The sequence below is a fragment of the Hyperolius riggenbachi genome, chromosome 10 (assembly GCF_040937935.1).
Source record: "Hyperolius riggenbachi isolate aHypRig1 chromosome 10, aHypRig1.pri, whole genome shotgun sequence".
Classification (NCBI taxonomy): Eukaryota; Metazoa; Chordata; class Amphibia; order Anura; family Hyperoliidae; genus Hyperolius; species Hyperolius riggenbachi.
The window spans coordinates 242,909,633-242,922,421 of NC_090655.1; the positions used below are offsets into that span (position 1 = coordinate 242,909,633).

Below are 12,789 nucleotides of genomic sequence, written 5' to 3' on the forward strand. Positions count from 1 at the left end.
CAGTGACACAGTGCAGAGCACTTTTCGATCCATTTTCACTTTTTAAAACATGCTCCCATTGCACTATAATTGTAGTAAAACTTCTGAAAATTTCCAGAAAAATCGCAATTGCTGCTATTTTCCTGCAAGTCAATGGGTCTTCTACCGACCCCTAAAAATCATTTGTGTCTCTCACCACGGCTCCGGTTTTCTCCTGGTTTCCGCCGGCAGCATCTGAAGGATCGCAGACCCCTAATGGGTCAGTGTCTCCTCTGCATTCACAAGTACCCACCCACATCATTGGAAGCAGTACTAGTACTGTGCAGGCTCAGTACTCTCCCAGCCATGTTGGTGCATTCTCACACTGGGCGGATGCACGCCCGTACATGTGCAGAAGACGCAAGCCCATTGGGGTCGGCAATCCTTCAGAGGCTGCCAGCAAGACCCAGGAGAAAACAAACTGCAGCGAGGGACAGAAATATGTACATGGTGACAATTATTCTTGTGTTTTGTTTTGACAGGAGCATGATGTGATACAAATTTCACCTGATAAAACAGTAATACACAGCAGCCCATCGAGTAGAGGATCTTCTATCATGGTGTCCCCACATTACTCCCTGATTTCATTTTCTGTGGCACCGCAGAAGAGCAAGAGGGAGAAGATTACGGAAATTACCAGAGAGATGATGGAGCTGCTGACAGGAGAGGTGAGAAATGCGTGGAATTATGGGACATTATTTAGTAGCAGCAAGGGGTGTATCCATATGGTCACTGTATCCTGTGTGTGTCAGGTTCCTATAAAGTGCCAAGATAACCGTGTCAAGTTCTCCATAAAGAGGAAGCAGTATCATTTAAGACGCAAGTACCTCTATGAGGACAACAAGACCTTCATATCATCAGGTGAGTTAAGACTGATTCATCATTGGAAAACACGAGGAAAGAGGCCATTCTATACATATGTATAATATACAAAATTGGACATTCACGTACTAGGGATCACTATAGCAGAGGCTGATAGCCATGGGCGGCCTGGTGTGCGTGACCGGTGGCAAAATGGATACAGGGACGCCTACAGTCTTCAGACATCCCCCTTCTTTATGACTACAGTGCTGTAATCATAGCAATGGGGACACCTGGAAAAGATAGATTGGTGGAGCCCAGAGAGGAGAGTCACTTCAGGGGGGGCTACATCTGGTTACCAATATGGGGGTCCTTCTGGCTATCATAGGGGGTCCATCCAGCCAGCCACCTATACATGAGGATACATCTGGCTACCTATAGGGGGTGTTTCTGGCTATCTATACGGGAGGGGGGGGGGTCCTTCTGCCTACTCCTGGCTACATATGCATCAATACTGGGGGGAGCTACTTCTACATGTGCATCTATATTGGGGGGGGGGGGGCATGCTCGGTCTACACATACTAAGGGGACCACTTCTGGTTACCTATACGGGTGTCATCACTGGTTACAAATACTGGGGGGTTACCTATATTGGGGAGACTCTACTTCTGGCTACTTATACTGGTGGGTGGAGCTATCTATAGTGGGGTTAATCTGGGGGATACCTCAGGCCTCCATTACTAAAGGGCCACTTAATGCTGGGGGGCCCTTTGGCTATCTAAAATTGGTGTGGGGGAGGTGCACAGTATAATTGTAATGTATTCTAAACTTATTACTTGGACTGTATATGCAAGACATCCCTAGCACTGCTCTCAGTTATTTTTGTGGCCCTGACAAGCCCTTGATGGTAATCTTTGGAGGTGGGAAGGAGGACTGGAGGGAAGTCTCTATAGGATCCAGTATGTGATTTTTGGACACAAGCTTCGGCATGGGTACACTTTAAGTGACAAGTGACATGAGATACAACATGTTTATACAGTATCAAGCCTACATAGAACTAGGCTGTATTTGTATTTCTTTATTTCTTTTATTCTTGCTGTAGGTGTAAAAGGACATCTGGGGTGACGTGTGACATAATGAGATAGACATGTGTATCTACTGTGCCAAGCACACAAATGCTGTAACTATGCTGCGTTCCTTGTTTTCTTTCTTTGCCTGAAAGAGTTAAACATAAGGTATGAAAGTGACAGTTTCTGTCCGTGTCGGGACTGGGTTGGACTATAGCACTGATGAGGAATTACAGCCATAAAACTCTTTCCTGGCAGTAAATGGCTTCTGAGAGCAGGGAAGAGATAAAAAGGGTCAATAATTCATAAATTTTTAGCTCTGGCATACTTCAATGAATGTGTCCTTGAGCAGAGACAATGAAGCCATAATAACTTTAAAAAGTAGAGTTACATTTAAAATTCAACCGTGGGATGTCTTAAAAAGTCATTTTTAGGAGGAGGAGGATAGATAGGAGGAAAGATACTATTGTTTATCTCATCAGTTTATTTTCACCTTGGATGCCCTTTAAGAATCCAGGACTGTAAATTACACTTTCTCTGAAGTCAGGCTTGTCATCATTCACTCGAAGCTAAAAAAAAACAACCTTTAACCCCTTTCATACCATCGCAGGGGAAAACCATACTCTGCCTGTGGTTGTCAGTCTCTGACCAGACCTAGATTTCACCAGTTCCCATTGCGCACTGCCACCATTATCACCGCTCTTTCACCACTGCTTGCTCAGCTGTCTGAATGACCGCTGAGCTCTCTGCACCAGTCAGGGCCTCATTTTAGCTAAAACAGGCCGTATGTGTGTGGAAGATCCTGAACTGGTCTGTTAATGTAAAACTACAAGCCAGGATATGGAGGCCACTATAAAACTGTTCCAGTGGCATAGCTAAGAAGCTGTGGGCCCCGATGCAAGTTTTACAATGGGGCCCCCCAAGCACTCTATACATAACAATTGATACGGTGCACCAAAACCTGTCAATGGAAACTACAGTGTCAGAGGTGCAAGAAGGGGATGGTGGAACAGCTTTTTTTAATGATTATTTCTATTTTAAGTATCTATGGACGTGATTATTATGAGCACAGGACCAACACAGTCAGAGCTAATACTGTAGTTGAGGAAGGGCCCCAATGTGGTCGCAACCTCTGCAATCCCTATTGCTACGCCCCTGAACTATACATTTTCCCAGGACAGTGATTGTGCCTATAAACTTCTGGGATGTAAATGCAACCCTAGAAACTGATGACCACATGTATCAGTGACGTGTGTAACATCCTTTCTCCAGCAGGGGGACACGATGTCAGGAAGACCACAAAGAGATGTCTTAGGTCAAACACCAGAGGAAACCTCATTCCTGGAAATGAACATCACAGAGGTTACATGGTAGACAGCGGAGCAGCTCCTTCTAATGGTGAGAAGTTTTATGAGAAATCACCTCAGATAACCATTCACCAGATCACAGAGCCAACAAAGCAACAGACCTGTCTAATCTGGATAAATGGTCTAGCACCACACACAGACAGTTTTCCATGTCCTGACTCCTGATCCTGAATGCAGCAAATGATGCAAGTCTAGAGCAGCTCTTGCTTTGCACCAGAGGAGGCACTCACTAAAGCCTCATCCGCCAAGTTCAGAGTGTGGGAAATCATTTTAGGACAAATAGACTTTCTTGTGCATGAGATAAATAGATAGGAGGGAGTCCATGCTTTCATATATTTAATTTTTTTTTAATAAAATTATTAATCTTAGTCACATTCCACCAGATCTAGAGAGGGGATGGAGGGTCAGATAGTGCCACATATAGACAATAATATTTCACCATATCCACCCAGTATAGACACTAACAAGTCAGGTTATCGGAGCTAATATAAAACTAAATTGTTCACTTTCACAGGCCTTGGTTTGGCTTGACACTTGGAAAGTGCAGATTGGTTGGGGGGGGGGGGGGGGGTAGCAGACCTGAACTCAGAATACACAATAGTATAATAACCCTTAAACAATAAACATTTCTTTGTTACAGCTGATACAAATCCTAAAACAAATCTGCATTGTTTCTATTTCCTGATAAATGGAAGCAGACATATTGTTAACATCCTGCGCTTTCAAATGAGCTTATCTGCCATCTCTGCCATGGCAGAAATGTGGCACAGAGTAGGGATCAAATTACTACTTGTAATTATTCCGTTAGGTGTATGGTGAGTTCATAGAAGATTTTATTTTTTGTCACAAGTTAGTAGAAAATGACACTTTGTGAAAAAAAAAAAAACAATAAAAATCTATTTCCGCTAACTTGTGACAAAAAATAAAATCTTCTATGAATTCACCATACTCCTAACGGAATACCTTGGGGTGTCTTATTTCTAAAATGGGGTCACTTGTGGGGTTCCTATACTGCCCTGGCATTTTAGGGGCACTAAACCGTGAGGAGTAGTCTAGAAACCAAATGCCTCAAAATGACCTGTGAAATCCTAAAGGTACTCATTGGACTTTGGGCCCCTTAGCGCACTTAGGCTACAAAAAAGTGCCACACATGTGGTATCGCCGTACTCGATGGGTGGGAGAAATATCTCTGTAAATGGACAATAACTTTTACCCAAACCATTAAATATACACTTATTGGATTTTTTTTAATCAAAGACATGTAGCACAATAAATTTGGACAAAAATGTATATACAAATTTTACTTTATTTGAAAAATGTCAGCAGAGAAAGTAAAAAAAAAAATCATTTTTTTTGACAATTCATGTCTTTTTTGATGAAAGTAATAAAAACTAAAAATCACAGCTGCAATCAAATAGCACCAAAAGAAAGAGGGAGCTTAGGGAGTTAAGTGGCTGAGAAATTGGTGTAGGAAGGAAGGGTTTGGGTTCCTGGAGAACTGGGCAGACTTTGCAGTCGGCTACAGGTTCTACAGCAGGGATGGGCTGCACCTTAATGGGGAGGGTGCAGCTGCATTGGGGGAGAAGATGGCTAAACGGTTGGAGGAGATTTTAAACTAGGATCTGGGGGGAGGCGGGAGGATAAAGTCTCAATACGTAGACAAGATGAGGTAAAAAGACAGTGGGAACCTATCATTATGGAGGGTGGAGAGGGGGGTGGGGACAGTGTAAAGATTAAGGAGGTTGGTAAAAATTCAAGTAGCCCATTTCATGTAAACAAAATTGGTAAATGTGGTGGTAAAAATATAAAGTGCATGGTAACCAATGCTCGGAGCCTTGCAAATAAAATAGACGAACTAGAGTTCATTCTGAATGACAAAGGCTATGACATTGTGGGAATAACCGAGACATGGATGGATGAAAGCCATGACTGGATAGCTAATTTAAAAGGATACAATGTGTTTAGGAGGGATAGAACAGGGAAAAAAGGTGGAGGGGTTTGTCTCTTTGTTAAGAATTCTCTTACAGCTGTCCTCAACGATGAGATGGAGGAAGATTGCGAAGATGTGGAGTCCGTTTGGGTAAATATTCATGGTGGAAATAAAAGTTGCCAATTGCTTATTGGGGTATGCTACAGGCCACCTCTTTTTAATGAAGCTGCAGAACTGCGATTACTACAGCAGATTGAAAAAGCTGCAGGTAAAAATGAGGTCATAATTATGGGCGACTTCAACTTTCCAGACATTGACTGGAGTATTGAGGCTACCCATTCTGGTAAAAGCAGCAGATTTCTGGCAGCACTACAGGACAATTACTTGACTCAAATGGTAACTGAACCAACTAGGGGGAATGCGTTACTGGATCTGATCATTTCTAATAGACCAGATAATGTATCAAATGTGCAGGTTCAAGAACATTTGGGAAATAGTGATCACAACATGATAACGTTTGATCTGGTGACTGATAGGCCACGGGGCAGCGGGACCACTAAAACTATGAATTTTAGAAAAGCAAAGTTCAATCAAATTAGGCAGGCACTAAGTTTGGTGAACTGGGATAATGTACTACAAGGGGAAGACACTGAAGGGAAATGGCAAGCTTTTAAACTTATACTCAATCAATACTGTAGTATGTATATCCCATATGGAAACAAAATATCTAGGAATAAAAAAAGGACTCTATGGATGAATAGAAAGGTTAAAGATAAAATGAAGAGGAAAAAGAATGCCTATAAGGTCTTAAAACAGGAGGGGACCGAGGCTGCACTAAGCAATTATAAGGAGTGCAATAAAAATTGTAAAAAAGAAATTAGGCAGGCAAAGATTGAAGCTGAAAAACAAATCGCTAAGGATATCAAATCTAACCCAAAAAAGTTTTACAAGTACATTAACTCTAAAAAAAGAAAGGTTGACTGTATAGGACTCCTAAAGGATGAGGGTGGGAACTCAATGGTGGATGACCAAGGTAAGGCAGAGTTATTAAATGCTTTCTTTGCTTCTGTCTTCACAAAAGAAACAGCACTGTTGCAAACTACAGAGGCGGAAGAGTCTCAATCTTCTAACTGTAATATTAAATACTTAACGCAGGAAGAAGTGAAGGCAAGACTAAATAAATTAAAAATAGACAAGGCACCTGGCCCGGATGGCATGCATCCTCGGGTCCTAAGGGAATTAAGTTCAGTTATAGATAAACCCCTTTATCTTATCTTTTGTGACTCTCTTGCAACTGGCAGAGTCCCAGTGGATTGGAGTACAGCCCACGTTTTCCCATTATTTAAGAAGGCAAAAAATCTGATCCAGGAAATTATAGACCTGTAAGCTTAACATCAGTTGTATGCAAACTATTTGAGGGATTTCTAAGAGATACTATACATGACTTCATAGTAGAAAATAATCTTATTTCTCAGCATCAACATGGGTTTACTAAAGACAGGTCCTGTTTGACTAACATGCTAAGCTTTTATGAGGTAGTGAATGCTAATATGGATATTGGGAATGCTGTAGATGTGATATACTTGGACTTTGCAAAGGCCTTCGACACTGTTCCCCACAAAAGTCTGGTGCAAAAGTTGAGGATGCAAGGACTGGGGAAGAGTCTGTGTTCATGGATAGGGAACTGGCTAATGGACAGAAAACAAAGAGTTGTGGTCAATGGATCGTACTCAAAATGGAAGACTGTTAGCAGTGGGGTCCCACAGGGGTCTGTTCTGGGTCCAGTGCTCTTCAATTTATTTATTAATGACCTAGTAGATGCAGTAGTGAGCAATGTTGCTATTTTTGCAGATGATACAAAATTGTGCAGAATCATCAACTCTCAGGAAGATAGTGTCATATTGCAACAGGATCTGGATAGGATGGCTATATGGGCACATACATGGCAGATGAAATTTAATGTTGACAAATGTAAGGTCATGCATTTTGGACGTACTAATGGTCTAGCAGCATACAAAATAAATGGGATACAGTTGGGGACATCAAACTTGGAGAAGGACTTAGGAGTACTCATTGACAACAAGTTAAATAATCGTACTCAATGCCAAGCAGCTGCAGCTAAAGCTAACAAAATTTTGGGATGCATTAAAAGGGAAATAAAAACTCGAGATGCTAACATAATAATGCCCCTGTTTAACTCTCTAGTAAGGCCACATCTGGAATATGGAATTCAGTTCTGGGCACCACATTACAAAAAAGATGTTGCAGTTTTAGAGCAGGTGCAGAGACGAGCAACAAAATTGATACGTGGGATGGAAGGTCTCACTTATCAAGAAAGGTTAGATAAACTGGGTTTATTTAGTCTAGAGAAAAGACGCCTTAGAGGGGATCTAATTAACATGTATAAATACATTAGAGGGCAATATAATAGCTTGGCGGATGAGCTTTTTGTCCCTAGGCCTTCTCAAAGGACTAGAGGACATGATCTGCGCATGGAGGAAAAACGTTTTAGCCATTTATTTAGGAAAGGGTTCTTTACAGTTAGAGTGATTAAGATGTGGAATGCATTGCCACAGGAAGTTGTTATGGCAAACTCTATACCTGCATTTAAAGGGGGCTTAGATGTTTTCCTTGCGTTGAAAGACATCGATGGCTACAATTACTAGGTAATGCCTAATGATGTTGATCCAGGGATTTTATTGCCATCTGGAGTCGGGAAGGAATTTTTCCCTTTAGGGGCTAATTGGACCATGCCTTGTAAGGTTTTTTTTGCCTTCCTCTGGATCAACAGGGATATGTGAGGGAGCAGGCTGGTGTTGTACTTTATACTGGTTGAACTCGATGGACGTATGTCTTTTTTCAACCAAAATAACTATGTAACTATGTAACTATGTAAAGCTGTATTGGTTGCAAGAAAAGGAGGTAAAATTCATTTAGATAGTAGGCTGTATGACCGAGCAATGAACCATTAAATCTGCAGTGGTCTGAATGGAAAAAAAGGCTCTGGTCCTTAAGGGGTGTAAACACTGTGGTCCTTATGTGGTTAAGTGACAAGTGACATGAGATACAATGTGTTTATACAGTCCCAAGCCTACATAAAACTAGGCTGTATTTGTATTCTTTTCTTTTTTTCTCCCTGTAGGGGTTAAGAATCCAGGACAGTAAATTACATTTTCTCTGAAGTCGTGCTTGTCATAATTTACTTTAAAGTAAAACAAACCTTTAACCCCCTCCATACCGTTGCAGGTGAAATCCGCATCCTGCCTGTGGATGTCAGTCTCTGACCAGACGTGGCATTCACCAGTTCCCATTGCGCACTGCCACCATGATCACCGCTCGCCTCTTTCACCACTGCTTGTTCAGCTGTCTGAATGACCGCTGAGCTCTCTGCACCAGTCAGGGCCTCATTTTAGCTAAAACAGGTCGTATGTGTGTGAAGGATTCTGAACCGGCCACAACGTCACGATGACTGTCCTCTTCCTTCCAATCCTGTAAAACTATTTTAGCTGCTGTTAATGTAAAACTACAAGCCAGCATATGGAGGCTACTATGAAAATGTAAACTTTCCCAGGACAGTTATTGTGCCTATAGAATTCTGGGATGTAAATGCAACCCTAGAAACTGATGACCACATGTATCAGTGACGTGTAACATCCTCTCTCCAGCAGGGGAACACGATATCACGAAGACCACAAAGAGATGTCTTAGGTCAAACACCAGAGGAAACCTCATTCCTGGAAATGAACATCACAGAGGTTACATGGTAGACAGAAGAGTGGCTCCCTCTAAAGGTGAGAAGTTTTATGAGAAATCACCTCAGATATCCATCCACCACATCACAGAGCCGATACAGCAACAGATCTGTCTAATCTGGACGAATGTTGTAGTGGTTCATCAGATAGCACCACACATGTCCTGAATGCAGCAAATGCTGTAAATCTAGAGCAGCTCTTGCTTTGCACCAGAGGAGGCACTCACTAATGCCTCAACTATCATGTTCATCACGTTTTACGCGCACGTTTTACGCGCACCTGTTGCAACGTTTTTGTTTTGCGCACTACGGGCAGCACTAAACTTTGTGCACGCTAAAGGGCTTTAGGCGTGCTAAGGGGCTTTTAGGCATGCTAACTAAGTTAGCACCCTATTATGAATCAATCCCTTTAAATGAAAAATGTGTTTATACAGTCCCAAGCCTACATACAGTAAGACTAGGCTGCATTTGTATTCTTTTTTTTCTCACTGTAGGGGTTAAGAATCCTGGACAGTAAATTACACTTTCTCTGAAATCGGGCTTGTCATCATTTACTTTAAATTAAAAAAAAAAAAACAACCTTTAACCCCTCCATACCATCGTAGGGGAAATCCACACCCTGCCTGTAATTGTCAGTCTCTGACCAGACGTGGCATTCACCAGTTCCCATTGCGCACTCCCACCATGATCACCGCTCTTTCACCACTGCTTGTTCAGCTGTCTGAATGACCGCTGAGCTCTCTGCACCAGTCAGGGCCTCATTTGAGCTAAAGCAGGCCGTATGTGTGTGAAGGATCCTGAGCTGGCCACAACGTCATGGTGACTGTCCTCTTCCTTCCAATCGTTTAAAACCATTTTAGCTGCTGTTAATGTAACACTACAAGCCAGTATATGGAGGCTACTATGAAAATGTACACTTTCCCAGGACAGTTATTGTGCCTATAGACTTCTGGGATGTAAATGCAACCCTAGAAACTGGTGAGGACCACATGAATCAGTGACGTGTGTAACATCCTCTCTCCAGCAGGGGGACACGATGTCAGAAAGAGCACAAAGAGATGTCTTAAGTCAAACACCAGAGGAAACCACATTCCTGGAAATGAACATCACAGAGGTTACATGGTAGACAGAGGAGTGGCTCCTTCTAGTGGTAAGAAGTTTTATGCAAAGTCACCTCAGATATCCATTTACCACATCACAGAGGCGATACAGCAACAGATCTGTGTAATCTGCACGAATGTTCTAGTGGTTCATCAGATAGCACCACACATGTCCTGAATGCAGCAAATGCTGTAAGTCTAGAGCAGCTCTTGCTGTGCACCAGAGGAGGCACTCACTAATGCCTCAACCGCCATGTTCAGAGTGTGGGAAATCATTTTAGGACAAAGAAACTTTCTTGTGCATGAGATAAGTCACAGGTAGGAGTCCATGCTTTCATATGTTTAGAAAAATATTAATAAAAGTTTCAATTTTAGTCACATACATTCCACTAGATTTACAGGGAGGGGGGGGGGGTCAGATAATGCCACATATAGACAATAAGAGATTTCACCACATCCCCCCAGTATAGACACTAACAAGTCAGGTTATCGGAGCCAATATAAAACTAAGTTGTTCACTTTGACAGGACTTGACATGGCTTGACACTTGGCAAGTGCAGATTGGTTGGGGGTAAGGCAGAGCTGAACTTAGAATGTTCTCTCTGCTCTAAAAGATACACACCAGCATGATAACCTTTAAACAATAAACATTTCTTTGTTACAGCTCATACAAATCCTAAAACAAATCTGCATTGTTTCTACTTCCTGATTCATGGAAGCAGACATATTGTTAACATCCTGTGCTTTCAAATGAGCTTATCTGCCATGGCAGTCATGTGACACAGGGGAGGGATCAAATTACAACTTGCGATTAACCTCCCTGGTGTTCAGTTTCCCCAGGAAATCTCCTGGGAACATGTAATCACCAAGGGAGAAGCAAAATCGGCCAAGGGACATGGAAGAGGACACTAGGAAAGCTATCGGAGGTACACGACAAGGGATCTGTAGGGAAGGCTCTATCGGATACGGAGGCAAGTATGTGATTTTCGTACACAAGCTTCAGCTTGGGTGCACTTTAAGTGACAAGCGACATGAGATAAAATGTGTTTATACAGTCCCAAGCCTACATAAACCTAGGCTGTATTTGTATTTTCTTTTTTTTCTCACTGTAGGGGTTAAGAATCCAGGACAGTAAATTACACTTTATCTGAAGTTGGGCTTGTAATAATTAACATTTAACTAAAAAAAACTTCAACCCACTCCATACCGTCGCAGGGGAAATCCACATCCTGCCTGTGGTTGTCTCTGATAAGACGTGGCATTCACCAGTTCCCATTGCGCACTCCCACCATGAGCACCGCTCTCTCGCCAATGCTTGTTCAGCTGTCTGAGTGACCGCTGAGCTCTCTGCACCAGTCAGAGCCTCATTTTAGCTAAAACAGGCCGTATGTGTGTGGAAGATCCTTTCAGCATGAAACCGATCACAATCTGTGGAGCTGCCGCTGCTCCCCCTGCATACATTACCTGATCCGGCCGGCGCGAGTCCCCCGGTCTCCGCTGTCGTCTTCTCTGCGCTCGGCTCCAGCTTCACTGTACTTCCTGTCCGGGGAAGTTTAAACAGTAGAGTGCGCTCTACTGTTTAAACTTCCTGTCGACAGGAAGAAGTGAAGCCTGCCGGAACCCAGTGGAGAAGGAGCAGCAGGGACACGCGCCGGCGGAGCAGTTAATGTATTGCCGCTAGTATCGGTCTTCGGACATTCGAATGCTGCTATCGACGCACTCCCGACCCGCTGGCGATCGAGCGAAATCTTCCGCACGGACGAATCGACGGGAACGATCGATTTCGGGTGGAAAACGATCGTTCGGTCAGCGTTTGCGCAACGATTTCACAGCAGATTCGATCACAGTGATCGAATCTGCTGTATATCGGCGGGAAAATCGTTAGGTGTATGGGCCCCTTAAGGTCAAACACCAGAGGAAACCTCATTCCTGGAAATGCCAATCACAGAGGTTACATGGTAGACAGAGGAGCGGGTCCTTCTAATGGTGAAAATTTTTATGAGAAATCACCGCAGATATCCATCCACCACATCACGGAGCCGATACAGCAACAGATCTATCTAATCTGGATGAATGTTGTAGTGGTTCATCAGATAGCACCACACACAGACAGTTTTCCATGTCCTGACTCCTGATCCTGAATGCAGCAAATGCTGTTAATCCGGAGCAGCTCTTGCTTTGCACCAGAGGAGGCACTCACTAAAGCCTCAACCGCCATGTTCAGAGTGTGGGAAATCTTTTTAGGACAAAGAAACTTTCTTGTGCATGAGATAAATAGACAGGAGGGAGTCCATGCTTTCATATATTTAAAAAAATATTAATAAAATTATTAATCTTAGTCACATTCCACCAGATTTACAGAGGGGATGGGGGGTCAGATAGTGCCACATATAGACAATAAGAGATTTCACCACATCCCCCCAGTATAGACACTAACAAGTCAGGTTATCGGAGCCAATATAAAACTAAGTTGTTCACTTTGACAGGACTTGACATGGCTTGACACTTGGCAAGTGCAGATTGGTGGTGGTGGTGGTGGTGGTGGGGGGGGGTTCTAGGGTTGGGTAGTGGGGGGTAAAGCGGACCTGAACTCAGAACACTCTCAATGCTCTAAAAGATACACACTAGCATAATAACCATTAACCAATAAACATTTCTTTGTTACAGCTGATATAAATCTTAAAATAAATCTGCACAGTTTCTACTTCCTGATTCATGGAAGCAGACATATTGTTAACATCCTGTTCTTTTAAGT

At 42.8% G+C, this 12,789-nt stretch overlaps 1 long non-coding RNA gene across 1 annotated transcript; it reads left to right on the top strand.

The window, feature by feature from the left end:
• Nucleotides 1-807: 807 nt before the first annotated feature.
• LOC137534044 (uncharacterized) lies at nt 808-8,952 on the top strand. Its single transcript, XR_011024292.1, has 3 exons — nt 808-879; nt 3,159-3,284; nt 8,849-8,952. It is a non-coding gene; the product is annotated as an uncharacterized lncRNA (long non-coding RNA).
• The last annotated feature ends 3,837 nt before the right edge of the window (nt 8,953-12,789 follow it).